The sequence below is a fragment of the Lolium rigidum genome, chromosome 5 (assembly GCF_022539505.1).
Source record: "Lolium rigidum isolate FL_2022 chromosome 5, APGP_CSIRO_Lrig_0.1, whole genome shotgun sequence".
Taxonomy (NCBI): Eukaryota; Viridiplantae; Streptophyta; class Magnoliopsida; order Poales; family Poaceae; genus Lolium; species Lolium rigidum.
In genome coordinates, this window is record NC_061512.1 from 114,753,739 (window position 1) to 114,775,499 (window position 21,761).

Sequence of the window (21,761 nt, forward strand, 5' to 3'; positions counted from 1 at the left end):
AAGCTCGACTTGTCGAAAAGTTGTTTACGACAAAGTTCAAAGAGTTGACTACGATAAGATTAGATCTTCCGTAGCAATGCTTATAGTCTATGAGGATTATTCTAGTAATCGCTACATATTTCTTTTATGACAAATTTCTGAACCACTTGTTTCAAATGGGGCCAGCAGAAAACTCTCTTTATGCGTTGATATGTTGCTTTTGCTCCCGAGTGACCTCCCAGGGCAGATTGATGGAATGTTTCCAACAGTGTCAGCCTCATGTTAGTAGCTGCTCCCACATATATCTTGGATCTAGTAGGATGGCAAAATACATTACTTAACAGAAGTGTGTAGTAAAGGTGTATACAAGATACAACCAAGAGTTTTGCTGGTCCGTGGAATACTAGATAGGTATACAAGCTTCAATTGGATGAAGTAAGTATCACGGAGTTGGAATCTTCACCAGATGAAATAGTCAAAGATTTTTTGATTTCATCAGAGACGATGAAGAGGCTTGCATTTGCAAGAAATTAAGTGGGAGCGCTAAGACACATTTATAATACTTTATGTAGGTGACATATAGCTGGTTATAAATGATGTAATTATATACTTGATTAAAAAGGTTTCATTGAGAATTAACTTCAATGAAAGGATATGGACTGAAACAAATTTAGTGTCAAGATCTATGAAGATAGATTGAAACACATAAATAAGTTTAAGTCAAAGTACATATGATGGATATTGAAGTAGTTCAATATAGAAATATTAAGAAAATATTCTTGTCATGTAAAGGTTTAACAAGACTTGAGTGTATCTGACACTCAGTGAGTAAAAACACATGAGTGATTATAGATCACAAATAATATGTACACAATCAGATATCATGTGCTATGAGCATATACCAGAATGATTCATATGATGATCATTGGACGATAGTAAGAATATCCTTGAGTACTTTAGAAGAACTAAGGATATATATATATATATTTTTGTATGAAGAAATGACAAACAAATCGCTGTAAGATGTTGCACCGATATTTGTTTTGTCACACATATAAAAATAAAAATTTCAATCTCAAATTAGACTAAGTGTTGTTTAAAAGATAGCACAAATAAGCTAGAAGTTGTCTATGCTAGATTTAGAAGAGTTCTAAATATTATGACGGATTCTACAAAAGAAGGCAGAATATGTCATTGATTTGACAATGACAAAGGATGTTAAAATCAAGAGGTTCTTTGAGAACTTGGTGTAGATCCGACAGAGTCAGAACTTTGAAGCTATATTGTGTGTGACAAAATTAGTGACATATTTCAGACCGCGGAATTAAGGTTCCACCAGAAGATTAAACATATTTAATGCCGACTCATTTGGAAATGAGTGATGCGTTGAGACGCAAATGAATTACAAAATACATACGTTTCTGAGCATGTCAGATCCGTTGACTAAAACCTCTCCCGTGAGCAAAACATGATAAAGCACCGGAAGGCCAAGGTGTTATATCTTTACAAATGTAAACTAGATTATTGACTCTAGTGCAAGTGGGAGACTGAAGGAGATATGCCCTAGAGGCAATAATAAAGTGGTTATTATTTATATCTTTATGTTTATGATAAATGATTATATATCATGCTATAATTGTATTAACCGAAACATTAGTACATGTGTGATATGTAGACAAACAAAGAAGTCCCTAGTATGCCTCTTAACTAGCTTGTTGATTAATGGATGATTAGTTTCATAATCATGAACATTGGATGTTATTAATAACAAGGTTATGTCATTGTATGAATGATGTAATGGACACACCCATTTAAGCGTAGCATAAGATCTCGTCATTAAGTTATTTGCTATAAGATTTCGATACATAGTTACCTAGTCCTTATGACCATGAGATCATGTAAATCACTTATACCGGAAAGGTACTTTGATTACACCAAACACCACTGCGTAAATGGGTGGCTATAAAGGTGGGATTAAGTATCCGGAAAGTATGAGTTGAGGCATATGGATCAACGGTGGGATTTGTCCATCCCGATGACGGATAGATATACTCCGGGCCCTCTCGGTGGAATGTCGTCTAATGTCTTGCAAGCATATGAATGAGTTCATAAGAGACCACATACCACGGTACGAGTAAAGAGTACTTGTCGGGAGACGAGGTTGAACAAGGTATAGAGTGATACCGAAGATCAAACCTCGGACAAGTAAAATATCGCGTGACAAAGGGAATTGGTATTGTATGTGAATGGTTCATTCGATCACTAAAGTCATCGTTGAATATGTGGGAGCCATTATGGATCTCCGGATCCCGCTATTGGTTATTGGTCGGAGTGAGTACTCAACCATGTCCGCATAGTTCACGAACCGTAGGGTGACACACTTAAAGTTGGATGTTGAAATGGTAGAACTTGAATATGGAATGGAGTTCGAATATTTGTTCGGAGTCCCGGATGAGATCCCGGACATCACGAGGAGTTCCGGAATGGTCCGGAGAATAAGATTCATATATAGGAAGTCATATTCCAAGTTTGGAAATGATCCGGTGCATTTATGGCAGGTTCTAGAAGGTTCTAGAAAAGTCCGGAAGAAACGCACTATGGAAAGTGGAGTCCCGGAAGGACTCCACAAGCTTGACCAGCCAAACCCTAAAGGAGGAGTCCCGGGTGGGCTCCACCTAGAGGTGGCCGGCCACCCCACCTCAAGGAAAGGTGGGAGTCCCACCTTGAGTGGGACTCCCTCCTTGAGTAGGTTTCCCACATATGGGAGGTTTTAGTGTTGGGGTCTTATTCGAAGACTTGGACTAGAACTCTTGGGGCTTCCACCTATATAATGAGGAGGAGAGGGAGGGGGCAGCCACTCTTTGGCTCAGCCTTGGCCGCACCCCTTAGAGGGCCGGCGCCCAACCCCCTCTCTCCCCAAACCCTAGCGGTCTCTCTCCTCCACCACATCCCGCACGCTTAAGCGAAGCTCCGCCGGATTTCTCCACCACCACCGACACCACGCCGTCGTGCTTGTCGGATTCAAGAGGAGCTACTACTTCCGCTGCCCGCCGGAACGGGGAGGTGGACGTCGTCTTCATCAACAACCGAACGTGTGACCGAGTACGGAGGTGCTGCCCGTTCGTGGCGCCGGAAGCGATCGTGATCAAGATCTTCTACGCGCTTTTGCAAGCGGCAAGTGAACGTCTACCGCAGCAACAAGAGCCTCATCTTGTAGGCTTTGGAATCTCTTCAAGGGTGAGACTCGATACCCCCTCGTTGCTACCGTCTTCTAGATTGCATCTTGGCTTGGATTGCGTGTTCGCGGTAGGAAATTTTTTGTTTTCTATGCAACGTTATCCTACACGATCATTGTGGGAGAAGCACCTCGAGTCAAGGTATGAGGACTACCTTCGGAACCATCCCAACAAGGCCGCAGTAGAGCAGATGGTCCTTAGAGACATTAGGGATCTGGTGCATTCGATGGGGAAGGATATTGGCAGTTACGGCCTCCCAGATTGAAATATTAAATCCAGATATGTTGACTTTATTGATTATTTTTTCAGAGTCTCTTGATAACACCAGTACCACCACTGTGACATTTGAGCCATGCGCAAAATGCTCTCAGTTTAATATTCTCGAAGGCAAGGATTACAAACACACCAAGTATTTACTAATATGTTTTCTATAGTGTCTAAATATTTCTTTTGTTATGTTTTAGGTGTTAGGCAACACGTCCGTGCTGAGACATCAATCCGGGAGCACGTGAAAAAATTGGTCTTATACAGAAGGGACATATATGAGGGTCAGATCGATGTCACTGAAGAACCTCCATCCAAGACATCAAAGCTTAATAATGGTGGATCTAATCGTTCCCCTGTGAATGATCTATTTGGTTACATGACCCAGGGCGTAAAGAGATCGACTATGATGGATGAGCTAGATTAGCTCGAGAGTTCAAAATAATAATAAATAAAAAGTACAATGCTCTCCCTTCGTTTAGGGATGACCTGTTTAATACAGGCTTCAAGTATCATATGTGCCTGAAACAATGTTTATTTTTCGTGGTTTGATGATTTTGTTACTTTGAAGTTGCAATTTTTTAATGCTATTATACTTCACTGAATTGTTGATATATCTCATATATTACATGTACGAGGTGGCTATACTGAATTTTTCTTATATTTATCATACAACCTACTCATTTGCCTATTGTACGAAACTTTCTGAAATTTTGCATCTATGGATACATGTACTCAGTTTGTTGAAACTTACGCCTGCTTCATGTTCATAACTTCACATAGCACGGGTTAATCTTGCCTTCAGGTTTGCATGTATAATACTGAATTTTGTTATCTAGTAGTTGTTCTGAAAATGGACTGCATCTGGTACTTTGATGGATTTCCTTCCAATACGGCATTACACGCGATGATATTTATCACCTAAGATTACACGTGCATTGCACGTGCACAATTACTAGTTGGCGTAGAGATGTGCCGAAGTCGAAAGTCAAGGAGATTTAACAGAACATCCATAAAAACATGAGGAGTTTGGCAATCGTTAAGGGCATGTTAGATTCGTATGTAGGAAAATACATAGAAATATGAAAAATGTAGGATTGCAATGGCATGCCTGATGCCACTCCAGTCCTATAACAATTTATATGAACCAAAATTTGTTTGATCCACCATAGTAAATAAAAGGCATTATAAAAAAAAGGTATACGTGGATGTTAGATTTCCTATGAAATCTTGCAAACTATACAAACTAGTACAGATAAAAAAAAAGACTTAATCTAGCAACTCAATATCGGACGAATCCGGTGTCGTGGTCGACACTTGTGTCGACGAGAACTGATCGGCCCAGCGGGCGTCGTTGTCGGAGATGGTCTGCGGACCTTCCATTGATGTCTACGGGAGCTTCTATTCTTGTAGACAGTGTTGGGCCTCCAAGAGCAGAGGTTTGTAGAACAGCAGCAAGTTTCCCTTAAGTGGATCACCCAAGGTTTATCGAACTCAGGGAGGAAGAGGTCAAAGATATCCCTCTCATGCAACCCTGCAACCACAAAGCAAGAAGTCTCTTGTGTCCCCAACACACCTAATAGGTGCACTAGTTCGGCGAAGAGATAGTGAAATACAGGTGGTATGAATAAGTATGAGCAGTAGTAACGGCGCCAGAAAATAGCTTGCTGGCGTGTGGTTGATGGTGGTAATATGGTAGCAGTAGTAACGCAGTAAAACAGTAAACAAGCAGCGATAGCAGTATTTAGGAACAAGGCCTAGGGATTACACTTTCACTAGTGGACACTCTCAATATTGATCACATAACAGAATAGATAAATGCATACTCTACACTCTCTTGTTGGATGATGAACACATTGCGTAGGATTACACGAACCCTCAATGCCGGAGTTAACAAGCTCCACAATTCAATGTTCATATTTAAATAACCTTAGAGTGCATGAAAGATCAATAAGACTAAACCAAGTACTAACATAGTATGCACACTGTCACCTTCACACTATGTAGGAGGAATAGATCACATTAATACCATTATAGCAATAGTTAACTTCATAATCTACAAGAGATCATAATCATAGCATACACCAAGTACTAACACGGATGCACACACTCGTCACCATTACACCGTGTAGGAGGAATAAAACTACTTTAATAACATTGCTAGAGTAGCACATAGATAAATTGTGATACAAACACATTGCAATCATAAAGAGATATAAATAAGCACTTCACTATGCCATTCATAACGGTGAATAAGTATTCTGTGAAATATAGCCTAAGAGACCCACACGGTGCACACACTCGTCACCTTTACACACGTGGGACAAGGAGTCTCCGGAGATCACATAAGTAAAATTCACTTGACTAGCATAACGACATCTAGATTACAAGCATCATCATATGAATCTCAATCATGTAAGGCAGCTCATGAGATTATTGTATTGAAGCACATAGGAGAGAGATTAACCACATAGCTACCGGTACGGCCCCGAGCCTCGATGGAGAACTACTCCCTCCTCATGGGAGACAACAGCGTTGATGAAGATGGCGGTGGTGTCGATGGAGGAGCCTTCCGGGGTCACTTCCCCGTCCCGGCGGCGTGCCGGAACAGAGACTCCTGTCCCCCAGATCTTGGCTTCGCGATGGCGGCGGCTCTGGAAGGTTTCTCGTACCGTGGCTTTTTCGTATCGAGGTTTTAGGTCGAGGGGCTTCTTATAGGCGAAGAGGTGGCGTCAGAGGGTCGAAGAGGCGGCGGCACCATAGGGTGGCGCGGGCCACACCCAGGCCGCGCCGGCCTATGGTCTGGTGGGCCTGTGGCCCCCCCCGGTCCTTCCCGGGTGTTCTGGAAGCTTCGTGGAAAAATAGGAACCTGGGTCTTGATTTCGTCCGATTCCGAGAATATTTCCTTACTAGGATTTCTGAAACCAAAAACAGCAGAAAACAGCAACTGGCCCTTCGGCATCTCGTCAATAGGTTAGTTCCAGAAAATGCATAAATACGACATAAAGTATGCATAAAACATGTAGATATCATCAATAATGTGGCATGGAACATAAGAATATATCGATACGTCGGAGACGTATCAGCATCCCCAAGCTTAGTTCTGCTCGTCCCGAGCAGGTAAAACGATAACAAAGATAATTTCTGGAGTGACATGCCATCATAACCTTGATCATAAACATATGTAATGAATGCAGCGATCAAAACAATGGTAATGACATGAGTAAACAACTGAATCATAAAGCAAAGACTTTTCATGAATAGTACTTCAAGACAAGCATCAATAAGTCTTGCATAAGAGTTAACTCATAAAGCAATAAATTCATAGTAAAGGCATTGAAGCAACACAATGAAAGATTAAGTTTCAGCGGTTGCTTTCAACTTGTAACATGTATATCTCAATGATAGTTTGTCAATGCAAAGCAATATAACAAGTGCAATATGCAAGTATGTAGGAATCAATGCACAGTTCACACAAGTGTTTGCTTCTTGAGGTGGAGAGAGATAGGTGAACTGACTCAACATAAAAGTAAAAGAAAGGGCCTTCAAAGAGGAAAGCATCGATTGCTATATTTGTGCTAGAGCTTTTATTTTGAAAACATGAAATAATTTTGTCAACGGTAGTAATAAAGCATATGTATCATGTAAATTATATCTTACTAAGTTGCAAGCCTCATGCATAGTATACTAATAGTGCCCGCACCTTGTCCTAATTAGCTTGGACTACCGGATCATCGCAATACACATGTTTTAACCAAGTGTCACAATGGGGTACCTCCATGCCGCCTGTACAAAGGTCTAAGGAGAAATCTCGCATTTTGGATTTCTCGCTTTTGATTATTCTCAACTTAGACATCCATACCGGGACAACATGGACAACGAGATAATGGACTCCTCTTTAATGCATAAGCATGTGGCAACAATTATTATTCTCATATGAGATTGAGGATATATGTCCAAAACTGAAACTTCCACCATGATTCATGGCTTTAGTTAGCGGCCCAATGTTCTTCTCTAACAATATGCATGCTCCAACCATTAAGGTGGTAGATCTCTCTTACTTCGGACAAGACGGACATGCATAGCAACTCACATGATATTCAACAAAGAATAGTTGATGGCGTCCCCGAAACATGGTTATCGCACAACAAGCAACTTAATAAGAGATAAAGTGCATAAGTACATATTCAATACCACAATAGTTTTTAAGCTATTTGTCCCATGAGCTATATATTGTAAAGGCGAATGATGGAATTTTAAAGGTAGCACTCAAGAAATTTACTTTGGAATGGCGGAGAAATACCATGTAGTAGGTAGGTATGGTGGACACAAATGGCATAGTGGTTGGCTCAAGGATTTTGGATGCATGAGAAGTATTCCCTCTCGATACAAGGTTTAGGCTAGCAAGGTTATTTGAAACAAACACAAGGATGAACCGGTGCAGAAAAACTCACATAAAAGACATATTGTAAACATTATAAGACTCTACACCGTCTTCCTTGTTGTTCAAACTCAATACTAGAAATTATCTAGACTTTAGAGAGACCAAATATGCAAACCAAATTTTAGCAAGCTCTATGTATTTCTTCATTAATAGGTGCAAAGTATATGATGCAAGAGCTTAAACATGAGCACAACAATTGCCAAGTTATCACATTATCCAAGACATTTTACCATTTACTACATGTAGCATTTTCCGTTTCCAACCATATAACAATGAACGAAGCAGTTTCAACCTTCGCCATGAATATTAAAAGCTAAGAACACATGTGTTCATATGAACCAGCGGAGCGTGTATCTCTCCCACACAAGCATTTATTCAAACAAAAACAAAAACAAGAAACATACAGACGCTCCAAGTAAAGTACATAAGATGTGACCGAATAAAAATATAGTTTCAAGAGAAGGAACCTGATAATTTGTCGATGAAGAAGGGGATGCCTTGGGCATCCCCAAGCTTAGATGCTTGAGTCTTCTTGAAATATGCAGGGATGAACCACCGGGGCATCCCCAAGCTTAGAGCTTTCACTCTCCTTGATCATAGTATATCATCCTCCTCTCTTGACCCTTGAAAACTTCCTCCACACCAAACTCAAAGCAAACTCATTAGAGGGTTAGTGCATAATCAAAAACTCACATGTTCAGAGGTGACACAATCATTCTTAACACTTCTGGATATTTCCCAAAGCTACTGGAAGGTAATGGAACAAAGAAATCCACCCAACACCGCGAAAGAAGCAATGCGAAATAAAAGGCAGAATCTGTCAAAACAGAACAGTCCGTAAAGACGAATTTTATTGAGGCACCAGACTTGCTCAAATGAAAATGCTCAAATTGAATGAAAGTTGCGTACATATCCGAGGATCACTCACGTAAATTGGCATAATTTTCTGAGTTACCTACAGAGAATTAGGCCCAGATTCGTGACAGCAAGAAATCTGTTTATGCGCAGTAGTCCAAATCTAGTATGAACCTTACTATCAAAGACTTTACTTGGCACAACAATGCAATAAAACTAAGATAAGGAGAGGTTGCTACAGTAGTAACAACTTCCAAGACTCAAATACAAAATAAAAGTACTGTAGCAAAATAAACACATGGGTTATCTCCCAAGAAGTTCTTTCTTTATAGCCATTAAGATGGGCTCAGCAGTTTTAATGATGCACTCGCAAGAAATAGTATTTGAAGCAAAAAGAGAGCATCAAGAGGCAAATTCAAAACACATTTAAGTCTAACATGCTTCCTATGCATAGGAATCTTGTAAATAAACAAGTTCATGAAGAGCAAAGTGACAAGCATAGGAAGATAAAACAAGTGTAGCTTCAAAAATTTCGGCACATAGAGAGGCGTTTTAGTAACATGAAAATTTCTACAACCATATTTTCCTCTCTCATAATAACTTTCAGTAGCAACATGAGCAAACTCAACAATATAACTATCACATAAAGCATTCTTATCATGAGTCTCATGCATAAAATTATTACTCTCCACATAAGCATAATCAATTTTATTAGTTGTAGTGGGAGCAAATTCAACAAAGTAGCTATCATTATTATTCTCATCAAATGTAGGAGGCATAGTATAATCACAACAAAATTTACTCTCCATAGTAGGTGGCACCAAAAGACCACTATCATTATAATCATCATAAATAGGAGGCAAAGTATCATCAAAGAAAATTTTCTCCTCAATGCTTGGGGGACTAAAAAGATCATGAATACCAGCTTCCCCAAGCTTAGAATTTTCCATATCATTATCAACAATGGTGTTCAAAGCGTTCATACTAATATTACTACTAGCATGCAAATAAAATTCCATAGGTTTTTTAATTTTCGCATCAAACCATCCATGTCTTAAATCGGGAAATAGAATAAGAAGCTCATTGTTGTCCATTATGCCAAACTAGTGTAAACAAGAAACAAAAAGATGCAATTGCAGGATCTAAAGGAAATAGCTTCGAGTACTTACAACGGCGAAAATAGCTTAGTAGCCGAGATCCGGAGTGTGAGTACCTTTTACCTTTCCTCCCCGGCAACGGCGCCGGAAAATAGCTTGATGTCTACGGGAGCTTCTATTCTTGTAGACAGGTGTTGGGCCTCCAAGAGCAGAGGTTTGTAGAACAGCAGACAAGTTTCCCTTAAGTGGATCACCCAAGGTTTATCGAACTCAGGGAGGAAGAGGTCAAAGATATCCCTCTCATGCAACCCTTCAACCACAAAGCAAGAAGTCTCTTGTGTCCCCAACACACCTAATAGGTGCACTAGTTCGGCGAAGAGATAGTGAAATACAGGTGGTATGAATAAGTATGAGCAAGTAGTAACGGCGCCGTGAAAATAGCTTGCCGGCGTGTGGTTGATGGTGGTAATATGGTAGCAAGTAGTAACGCATAGAAACAAGAAACAACCAGCGATAGCGATATATAGGAACAAGGCCTAGGGATTACACTTTCACTAGTGGACACTCTCAACATTGATCACATAACAGAATAGATAAATGCATACTCTACACTCTCTTGTTGGATGATGAACACATTGCGTAGGATTACACGAACCCTCAATGCCGGAGTTAACAAGCTCCACAATTCAATGTTCATATTTAAATAACCTTAGAGTGCATGAAAGATCAATAAGACTAAACCAAGTACTAACATAGTATGCACACTGTCACCTTCACACTATGTAGGAGGAATAGATCACATTAATACCATCATAGCAATAGTTAACTTCATAATCTACAAGAGATCATAATCATAGCATACACCAAGTACTAACACGGATGCACACACTGTCACCGTGTAGGAGGAATAAAACTACTTTAATAACATTGCTAGAGTAGCACATAGATAAATTGTGATACAAACACATTGCAATCATAAAGAGATATAAATAAGCACTTCACTATGCCATTCATAACTGTGAATAAGTATTCTGTGAAATATAGCCTAAGAGACCCACACGGTGCACACACTCGTCACCTTTACACACGTGGGACAAGGAGTCTCCGGAGATCACATAAGTAAAATTCACTTGACTAGCATAACGACATCTAGATTACAAGCATCATCATATGAATCTCAATCATGTAAGGCAGCTCATGAGATTATTGTATTGAAGCACATAGGAAAGAGATTAACCACATAGCTACCGGTACAGCCCCGAGCCTCGATGGAGAACTACTCCCTCCTCATGGGAGACAGCAGCGTTGATGAAGATGGCGGTGGTGTCGATGGAGGAGCCTTCCGGGGCACTTCCCCGTCCCGGCGGCGTGCCGGAACAGAGACTCCTGTCCCCTAGATCTTGGCTTCGCGATGGCGGCGGCTCTGGAAGGTTTCTCGTACCGTGGCTTTTTCGTATCGAGGTTTTAGGTCGAGGGGCTTCTTATAGGCGAAGAGGTGGCGTCAGAGGGTCGAAGAGGCGGCGACACCATAGGGTGGTGCGGGCCACACCCAGGCCGCGCCGGCCTATGGTATGGTGGGCCTGTGGCCCCCCTCTGGTCCTTCCCGGGTGTTCTGGAAGCTTCGTGGAAAAATAGGAACCTGGGTCTTGATTTCGTCCGATTCCGAGAATATTTCCTTACTAGGATTTCTGAAACCAAAAACAGCAGAAAACAGGAACTGGCCCTTCGGCATCTCGTCAATAGGTTAGTTCCAGAAAATGCATAAATACGACATAAAGTATGCATAAAACATGTAGATATCATCAATAATGTGGCATGGAACATAAGAAATTATCGATACGTCGGAGACGTATCATCCATCTGCGCCTCGATGAAGACGTGTCTCACCGGTTTGTTGCCCCTCTGGAAGAGGCAGCCCTCCTTCTTCGCGGGCTCCTGCACTGACTTGCGTGTGGTGAAGTATTTCTTCTCAGCGGCGACGTCCTCAGGGAAGCGGGCCACCCACTCAAGCCGCGCGCTCGTCCCGCTCGGCGATGATAAAGTGGCACTCCAGGTCTCGTGGGCGAAGCTGATCCTCCTGTGTGATGAGGCGCGATGTCGGCGCGAGGTCCTCGGCCTGCTGGCTCATCCAGACGTCGCGGAAGTTCATCGACTGGCGTGGGCGCAAGAGCCGCCAGGCCACGGCGTTGCACGAATGTGCCGAGGCTGGTGCGCTCATCGCCGGTCCGGATCTCCGCGTAGAAGGTTCTGTTGGGGCGCTCGCGAACGTCGTGGTAGCTCGAGCTCAAACGACGTCGCGGTGGCACGTCGGTGGCACGGGAGCGGAAGCGTTGGGGAAGGGAAAATGCGCGCTGAAAAGTCAGGAGGTAGAAGAGCACGTTTTATAGAGTGCGCGCTCAGCAGTGCCCGAAAGAAAGTGCGCAGGGCGTTGCTTTTCTAAAGTGGTGTGTGTGCTCCCGCGCGGTAAATTAGCAACTTATTTTAGCGGGCGGCACATTTGACGTCTTTTTGGAGATGCTCTAAGAAATGCAGAGGTATATGCCCTGCAGGTGTGATGTTTAAGTGTGTCTCCTTATAATTATTATATACTAGTATTGCTAAATAATTGATTTGTGGACTTAATATAAAGTATTTCTACACATGTTAATGGGCCATCCAATTCTGGCCCATGTAGACGCCGTTGAGGAGCTAGTGCTATTTCTTGCTACAGGGGACCCAAAATGACCAGTCCAATGGGCGATAAGCCGATAACATGCTACCCGGAAACACAGGCAAAACCTATACGCACCGCGCCGCACACTCATGCGCTGACATGGGGCTGGCCCATAATCGCGAATCTATTTCTCTGGTCGGTTTTCTTTTCGGTTTTGATGTTTTTTTGGTTTCATTTTTTTATGGTTTTCTGTCTGCTTTTTGGTTTTAGATTCTTTAACTTTTTTTAAAATTACAATTTTGAAAAATATTTTTATTTAAAAATGTTCGAATTTTTGAAATTCATTCAAATTTAAAATTTGTTCAGATTTCAAATTTGTTCAATTTTCAAAATTGTTCAGATTCCAAATTAGTACAAATTTTAAAAATATTTACATTTTCTAATTTTTTTATATTTTGAGAATTGTTCAAAATTTTAATTTGTTCAGATCAAAAAGTTAAAAATTTGAAAAAATAAATTTACAAAAGATATTTGGGTTTTGAAAAAACGTTTAGATTTTGAAAAACGAAAAAAACATAAAGGAAACATGAAAAAAACATAGAAATGGAAAGCAGATATACCTCCAGATGGGCCACGGCCCATCAAACTGCTGATGGTCTCGGGTGTGCGGTAGATAGGAGCTCCTGGAAACGCACCTGGAGTCCGCTCAAAAAAAAAAAAAAGGAAACGCACCTGGAGTGGAACGCAGCGGAGCGACTCCATGTTTGACATGAGGCCGCCACCGGCCAGAGCCGGCCGTCACGAGCTGATCGCGGGCGCAACAGCCTGCGCGCCGCGCATGCAGGCCACCTCAGTCGGCGCCATTGCCCCGTCACCTCTGTTCTCTCGACGGATCGCCGCCGATGTCACCGTCAAGCTAGCTGACGGAGCAACTGTATCAACTACTCCTAGTACGATCCTATCTGAACTACGCCATATATAGATGGGACGAAACCGACGACCCAACCAACGGTAGGAGATAGTACGACTGTGCGTGCGTCGTCTCCACGAATTTCTCCACGACCTTTCCCTCTACTGGTTGGTTGGTACGAGTCAAAGATCGATGAATCATGAATCCATGTTCAAGAACGCGATCATGCCATTTTGTTTACTGTATATGTAGGCCCTTGTGATAGAATTTTCGAGGTCTGAATAACGAGGTAATTTGTCTCAGTCACTTCGCTGTGAAGCCGAGTCATCTGTAAGCTGTATGATTCTTACCTTTGTTTATTAGTGACCTTCTTCCTCGTACTTCTTTTAACCTAATGTTATCGTATGAGGGTTTGGGAGGAACTGACTCAACGCTCTGGGGCGTGGCCTATCTCATATATATAGGGGTACCAAAGGGTACGTACAGGGTTACAAATACAAATACAGAATATACAGTCTAACACCCTCCCTCAATCTTAACTGTGGCCTGAAGTATTCGAGTAAGTTAAGATTGCGTCTACATCTAAGGAACAGTGGAAGCGGAAGCGGTTTGGTGAAGATGTCGGCAAGTCTGGTCCTTAGACGAGATGAACTTTATCCGTAGTCGTTTCGAGCAACTCGCTCTCTCACAAAGTGGTAATCAACCTCTATGTGTTTGGTGCGAGCATGGAACACCGGATTAAGCGACGGATATGTGGCGCCAATGTTGTCACACCACGGAATGGGCGGCTGCTTAGGAGTCATCTTCAATTCTCGAAGTAAAGACCGCACCCGGATAATCTCGGCGGTGGCATCCGCAACGGCTTTATACTCCGCTTCGGTCGTTGCTACGAGAGACCGTGGCTTGCTTGCGTGCACTCCGGGCGATCAAGTTAGAACCCGAAATACGAGCATAGCCCCCGTTGATCGCCGGTCATCGGGGTTGCCGACCCGAGTCCGCATCACTAAAGGCGGAAAGCACGGCCGTAGGCGCCGGTCGAAGGTGAAGACCATGTGTGAGAGAGGAACTCACATAGCGCAGGATGCGCTTGACAGCAGATCCAATGAGTATCCCGTGGCGCATGCGAGTGCCGGCAGGACACGGTTTATCGCATAGGAAACATCGGGACGAGTGATGGTAAGGTACCGGAGACCTCCAACAATGCAGCGGTACTCGGTAGCATCATCGGCGAGACGGCAAAAGACCACCATCAGCCAGATAGAATCTCGGTAGAGGACATCGGTGTAAGCGCAGCCTTGCAAGCAAGCATACCGAGCACGGCGCAAGAGATCCCGTGAGTACTTCGCTGAGAAAGAGTGAGCCCATCGCCGGAATAGGTAACCTCCAAGCCAAGAAAGTAATGGAGCTTGCCAAGATCCTTGAGAGCAAACTCGGACCCAAGAGCGACAATCAACCCGTCCGTAGCGACAACGAGATGAGCTGACCAAGATAATATCATCAACATAGACCAGCAAATACATGGTGAGCTGGGGACGCTGAAAAATGAACAGTGAGGTGTCGGCAGTGGAGGGAACAAATCCATGAGCGCGAAGAGCTGCACCAAGCCGTGCATGCCAGGCGCGAGACGCCTGTTTGAGGCCATACAGAGCTTTCACCAATCGACAAAGATGTCGTGGACGAGCGGGATCAACAAAACCGGGGGTTGGCGCATGTACACCTCTTCCTCCAACACGCCATGAAGGAAAGCATTCTGAACATCCAAGCGACGAAGAGTCCAGCCCCGAGTAACGGCAAGTGACAATAGCAGCCGAATAGTGGTAGGTTTAACAACGGGACTGAATGTATCCTCGTAGTCAAGCCCATACCTTTGCTTGAACCCTTTGGCAACCAGACGAGCCTTGTAGCGCTCAATGGAACCATCGGCATGCTTCTTCACCTTGAATATCCATTTGGAGTCAATTATGTTGACACCCGAGCGGGGAGGAACGAGCTGCCACGTGTCATTGTTACGAAGAGCTTGATATTCTAGATCCATGGCAGCACGCCAATGTGGAATGCTCATAGCAGCCCGATAGTGTCGTGGTTCAGCAGACGGGTCCGCTTGCGCTTGAGCAAGGCAAGAGGCAATCCATGCAACAGTGCCATCGGTGCGCTCCTTGGGGCGATGAATCCCGCTGCGACTGCGTGTATGTGGACGCGAGGGCAGGCGGAGGCGGCGGTGGTGGTGGAGGTGGCGGTGTTGGCGAGGATGACACGGGCGAGTCGGCACTTGCGGTGGTCGAAGGCGACGTACGGGGGTCGCCGATCCGGTGGAGAAGGCCGGCCCAGCGAGAGCCGACCGCGCGGGCGACGTACGAGGAGGCGACGCCGGCCTGCTTGGACCCGAGCGACACCGCGGGAGATGGCGGTGGGCTGGGCACCGGCCCATCGGCGGACGGCGAGGCGGACGCCTCGGGACGCGACGCCGCTGCATGTCCCATGCAGCGATCGACGTCGGTGACAGCAGGCGGCGCGGCGGGCGCATCCAGGAGCTCAAGGCGGGCTCCGCGACCGGTACCTGCACCGTGGTTAGGCAGTACACAGGCGAATATGCAACATCATCAAATTGGCCAAGACTAACTGGAGAGTTATTTGTGGGTGGTGAAACAGATGAAGATGATGGCATATCGGAAAAGGGAAACACGTTTTCATCAAAGACAACGTCGCGAGATATATAGACACGGTTTGTGGGAACATGGAGGCACTTATAGCCTTTGTGAAGAGCACTATAACCGAGGAAAACACACTTTTTCGATCGAAACTCAAGCTTTCGATTGTTGTAGGGCCTAAGGTGAGGCCAACACGCACAACCAAAAACCTTGAAGAACGTATAATCGGGGAGTTCCTTGAACAAGAGCTCAAGGGGTGTCTTCATATTAAGGAGCCGAGTGGGAGTTCTATTGATCAAAAAACACGCGAGTGGAAAAGGCATCACTCCAAAAGCGAAAAGGCACAGATGCATGAGCAAGAAGTGTGAGGCCAGTTTCAACGATGTGGCGGTGCTTGCGCTCAACCGCACCGTTTTGCTGATGTGTGTGTGGGCAAGAAACGTGATGCGAGATCCCAAGTTTGCTAAAGAAGGTGTTGAGGTTGCGATATTCACCACCCCAATCCGACTGAACATGAATAATTTTGTGGCTAAGGAGTCGCTCGACATGAAGTTGGAATTGCACAAACACATTAAACACATCAGCTTTGCTTTTAAGTAAATAGAGCCACGTAAAGCGACTGTACGCATCAATGAAACCGACATAATAAGTATGACCACTAACGAGAGGTTTGGGCAGGGCCCCATACATCTGAATAAATGAGTTCAAGAGGTTTATGAATAACTCTAGTAGAGGAAACAAATGGTTGCTGATGACTCTTTCCCTGCCGACAAGCATCACACACTTGCTAGACTTTTATTACTAGATAACGTAGGGAGCTCATGGCGACGAAGAACATGGCTCACTACCGGAGACGCGAGGATGACCAAGGCGCGCATGCCAATGTGCAGTCGACACACGCACCCCACTGAAGACCTCCGGGCCCGACGGCGCCTCCAACGCGTACAAGCCCTGGTGAACTCGACCTCTAAGCAGAACCTCCCGCGTGACTCGGTCCTTTATGAGAAGATGAAACGGATGAAACTCACAGAAAACATCATTATCATAAGTAAACTTACGAACAGAAAGAAGGTTGCGAGTTACTAGGGGAACACGGAGGACATTGCGAAGATGTAAGCGGCGGGAGGTGTTAGAGAGAAGAGATGCTTGGCCAACATGAGTGATGGGCATACCTGAACCGTCAGCGGTGCGGACCTTGTCTTGGCCACGGTAGGGCTCGTTGGAGTTGAGCTTACCCATCTCGCTTGTCATGTGATCCGTTGCCCCGGTGTCGAAGTACCAGGTGGGATCAATGGCGAAGGAGGGGTGTAGCCGGAGTAGGCTGTCGGCGATAGCGGCCTGCTTCTCGTTGCCGCGACCATCATTGCCGATGCCGAGGAAGTCGCGCTTGAAGCGACGGTGGCACCGGGATGCAAGGTGGCCGTCGATGCCGCACAGTTGGCAAGTGGGGCGAGGGCGCCCACCCGAGGATGGCGGAGCTGGTGGGCGAGGCTGCCATTGGCCAGGTGGGCGAGGCTGCCACGGACCTCCAGCAGGCGGGCCAACAGGGGGAGGAGGGGCGCCGCGACCACGACCACCACTAGGGGCGCCACGGTAGGCCGCATGTGCGGCGAAGTCGTGGACGACGGAGGCCTCTTGGCGACGCGCCTCAACACGCCGCTCGGTGGCCGGTGAGCGCGTGTACAACTCATGAGGAAGGATCGGTGTGATTCGATCCTCCACATGCTCCACCAGATTGTCATACTCCTTGTCAAGCCCATGTAGGACATGCTCAACGAACTCGGAGTCCCGGAGAGGCTGGCCGATAGAGGTCAGCGTGTCCGAGATCGTTTTGATCTTGTTGAAGTAGTCGTGTGCAGAGGAGTTCAGCTTCTTGCAGTCGCCGAGTTGGCGACGAAGATCATTGCCTCGGGCCACGGACTGCTGAGCATAGCTCTGCTCGAACGTGCGCCAGATGTCGTAGGAGGTGGCGGCAAACAGCACAAGGCCGGCGACGCCCTCCGTGAGCGAGGACTGCGGTGCCGAGACGATAGCCTGGTCTTGGGCGACCCGAGGCGGCGTAGAGGGGTTTTCCGCCTCCACCCTCGTGCCGTTCGCCGTCGGTGCAGCGACCGTACGAGACGGACAGGGGAGACTCCCATCGACGAACCCATCGAGTCGACGGCTGCGAAGAAGAGGCAAGATCTGCGCGCGCCGGTACGGATAATTATCAGGTTTAAGACGCACAGTAATCAGATTGGTTAGCTGATACGGAGTTGGGGCAGCACCATCCGCAGAGGCCGGAGCGTCGGCGATGGCGGGCGATGCAGCGGGGGCCGTCAACAACGGGATCGGCGGCCCGGACAGGTTGGTGCCGGCAAGGGGCGATGCAGCAGCGACGGTGGACGCCATCGTCGCGAAGTTGGGCGGTGGCGGCGGGAACGCACCACTGGAGAAGGCTGGAGAAGGAGCCCGCCTCTAGGTGTAGCGGGCGGGTCGTGGCTGTACGATGCCATCCGACTCGTGGCGCTCGTGGCAAGGAGCCGAGCGAGCGACGGCGGGACGGCGAGGGCCGTGGAGGCCGTGGAGGACGGCGGGACGGCGAGGGCCGTGGAGGCCGTGTCGGCGAGGGCAGTGGAGGCCGTGGAGGCAGGATCGGTGGCGGGGAGGGCACCCGAGGCGCTTGAAGCGGCTGCACCCGTCGTCATGGCGGCGGCGGCGCGATCGGAGAGATCGGTGGCGGCGGCCAAGAGAGAAAGAGAGGTGCGGCGGCTGGGGGGGTAACCCTAATTGCGGTGCTCTGATACCATGTTATCGTATGAGGGTTTGGGAGGAACTGACTCAACGCTCTGGGGCGTGGCCTATCTCATATATATAGGGGTACCAAAGGGTACGTACAGGGTTACAAATACAAATACAGAATATACAGTCTAACACCTAACAACATATATTTACTCATGGGCGCTGTTAAGCAGATTTGGGTGAAAATTCTCCCGGTTCCTGACCGTGAGATCTTCATAAAACTCAAAATCTCGCAACATAACCCAGTGTAGCGGATGTTTTATACCATTGCAACATTATTGTAGCATTTCTTCCTGCCACGTGTAAAAATCTTACTCCCTCCGATCCATATTATTTGATACTAAAATGGATATATTTACAACTAAAATGTGTCTCGCAGCAAAATCACCATCCCCCATACTCATAGTAAATCTCAAAAAAAAGTCAACACACATATACAACATGTTAGAAGTGTGCTAGCAACGAATCTAGCTCGCCTGAGCCCCGTCACCATATCCGATGGCGCCATGGTATTTTGGAGGAGAAGGAAAAGTGGCAGGAGGAGACTCAAGGAAGGAGAGTACTTCGTTGGGGAACAATATCCATTCGTGCTGAAGGTGCTTAGCCGGAAAAGCTATGGCTGCTTCATGGCTCCTCGTTCGCACCAGGGCAGTGCTAAACAGGGCAGTGCTAAACGAAGAAGAGAAACAAAGAGAATAGAGAAAGTAGATGTTGACACACACGGGCGACGCGGAGGATGGAACGACACAATCCTCCGGGTATGATACTTTTTTCCTTTACTCATATTTAGTCACACTTCGAGGAAATGGGAGACGTTGACTATAGCAAGTTGAGTGAGTGTCTTTGTCTGTCACACTTCGAGTATTAAGTGTGAAGATAAGAACCTACACGTAAACATGCTTGACAATTTTTGAGCCACAGATTAATAAGGATTGACGTGGTATTTTTTTTCGTTACTTGTCCTAGCCACCCCCATACAATTGTTTTTTCATCATCACATGAGCGTGATATTTGAGTAAATGGCGTCTGATCCGATTTTGTAGAACAGGACGTGCTGATGGGGATACGTCAGTACGTGTATTATACTTAGCTGAAGATGAAAGTGACTCGTCAACGGTTCCTTCCAGGGGGTAATAAAGAAGTAGGTTCGTGTATAGCACGATCAAACGGTTGAACTTAAGAGCAAGTACAATAGAGTCCAGTCAGCTGACTATAAGACATTAAATAATATATTTTAGATGAGTTGGAGGAGAGAGAAGAGGAGAGAGAAGGGAGGTGAAACTACTTATCGCGATAGCAAATTTCTTGACGTGCTTCATAGGCACGCTTGTGAGAGTGAAAGGTGGGCCATATATTAGTAAAGTACTACATTCTTATAGCCAACTGTTGTACATGTTAGCTATATGATGACTACAAATGATATGACATCTTGTTATAGCCAACAGTTGGCTATACTATTGGAATTGCTCTAAAGCATCGAAAGCATACGGCAGAAATGAGTGGTCTAATTTCGCGAAACAACAAGAAAATCTCTCCATGGTAAATACTGAATTCAAAATGCTCTATCAGATTTTTCGCGTATTTTTAGTCGGAAAACATTGCAGGTCATCAGTACAAGATCCCCATGCCCCTTTTGTGATTTCCGCGTATGTTTTTCTTTTATCTTCCTCGATAGACATAAGTACTATGAAAAGAATTGGTCTTATCATGATAGAGTTGCGAATATCTTGTATAGCCAATTATGTGATGATGATATTGATATGTTTCAACGCACTCATAAGTTATTTATTGTTACATCTTCGATGATATGTATCATCAAACACATTATCTGATTGTTTTTTCTCAAACGGAAGCAAAAGATTTACCTCATTCATTAACTAAGGAGAAAGTTTGTGACAATAAAACGGGCCAACACTACGGGAAAAACTTTCTTTGCCGTGCAACTATTTGCACGGTAAAGGGCACTATATGCACGGCAAAGGCTTTGCCGTGCGGGAACACACGGCAAAGATCGCACGGCAATGCCATCGACGGCAAAGGCTTCTTTGCCGTGTGACTCGCCAACGTTGCATGGCAAAGGCTTTGCCGTGCGATGCCGCACGGCAAAGGTCGCTTCTTTGCCGTGTGCCAAACATGTTTTATCTAAAAGAAGGCCCAAATTGGTTGGTCGATCCGAGAATCGAACCTAGGACGCATAGTAGGGAAAGCATGCGACCTTGCCACTGGGCTAAGTGTTTGTTTGTTGATAACTATACCACGCCACATCTTTTGAGATGAGAAGAAATCCAGTTTTTACATCTTTGCCGTGCGCTTACACTAGGCAAAGGCTGCTTTGCCGTGCGTTTGTTAAAAACACTAGGCAAAGGCTGCTTTGCCGTGCGCCAACGTTACACGGCAATGCCTAACGCCTTTACCGTGCACCGAATCTTTGCCGTGCGGGGTGTTGGGCCTTTGCCGTGTACATTTCTTTGTCGTGCGGCTTCTTCCGTCATTGCCGTGAATCGTATCTTTGCCGTGCGCTCGTGTCTATCTTTCCCGTGGCCAAGATCTTTGCCGTGCGTTTTTATCTGTGCGCACGGCAAAGAAATCTTTGCCGTGCGGGAACACACGGCAAAGAAATCTTTGCCGTGCGGGAACACACGGCAAAGAAAAGATGCACGGCAACGCCTATTTTTCCCGTAGTGCAAGAAAACAAAAGGGATCACTCTCCCAAAAATACATCTCTCAAATGTTTCGCTGCCGCGGTGACTGAAAGTCTAGGCTCGCCCTAATGATCTCTAGAAGCACCAAGGTCAGGGTGGACTTGTTGCGGAAAGCTCTCGCATTTCTCTCCTTTCAAACCATCCAACTAACAAGCATGGAGAAGGTGTAAATGGCCTTTCGCACTACGGGTA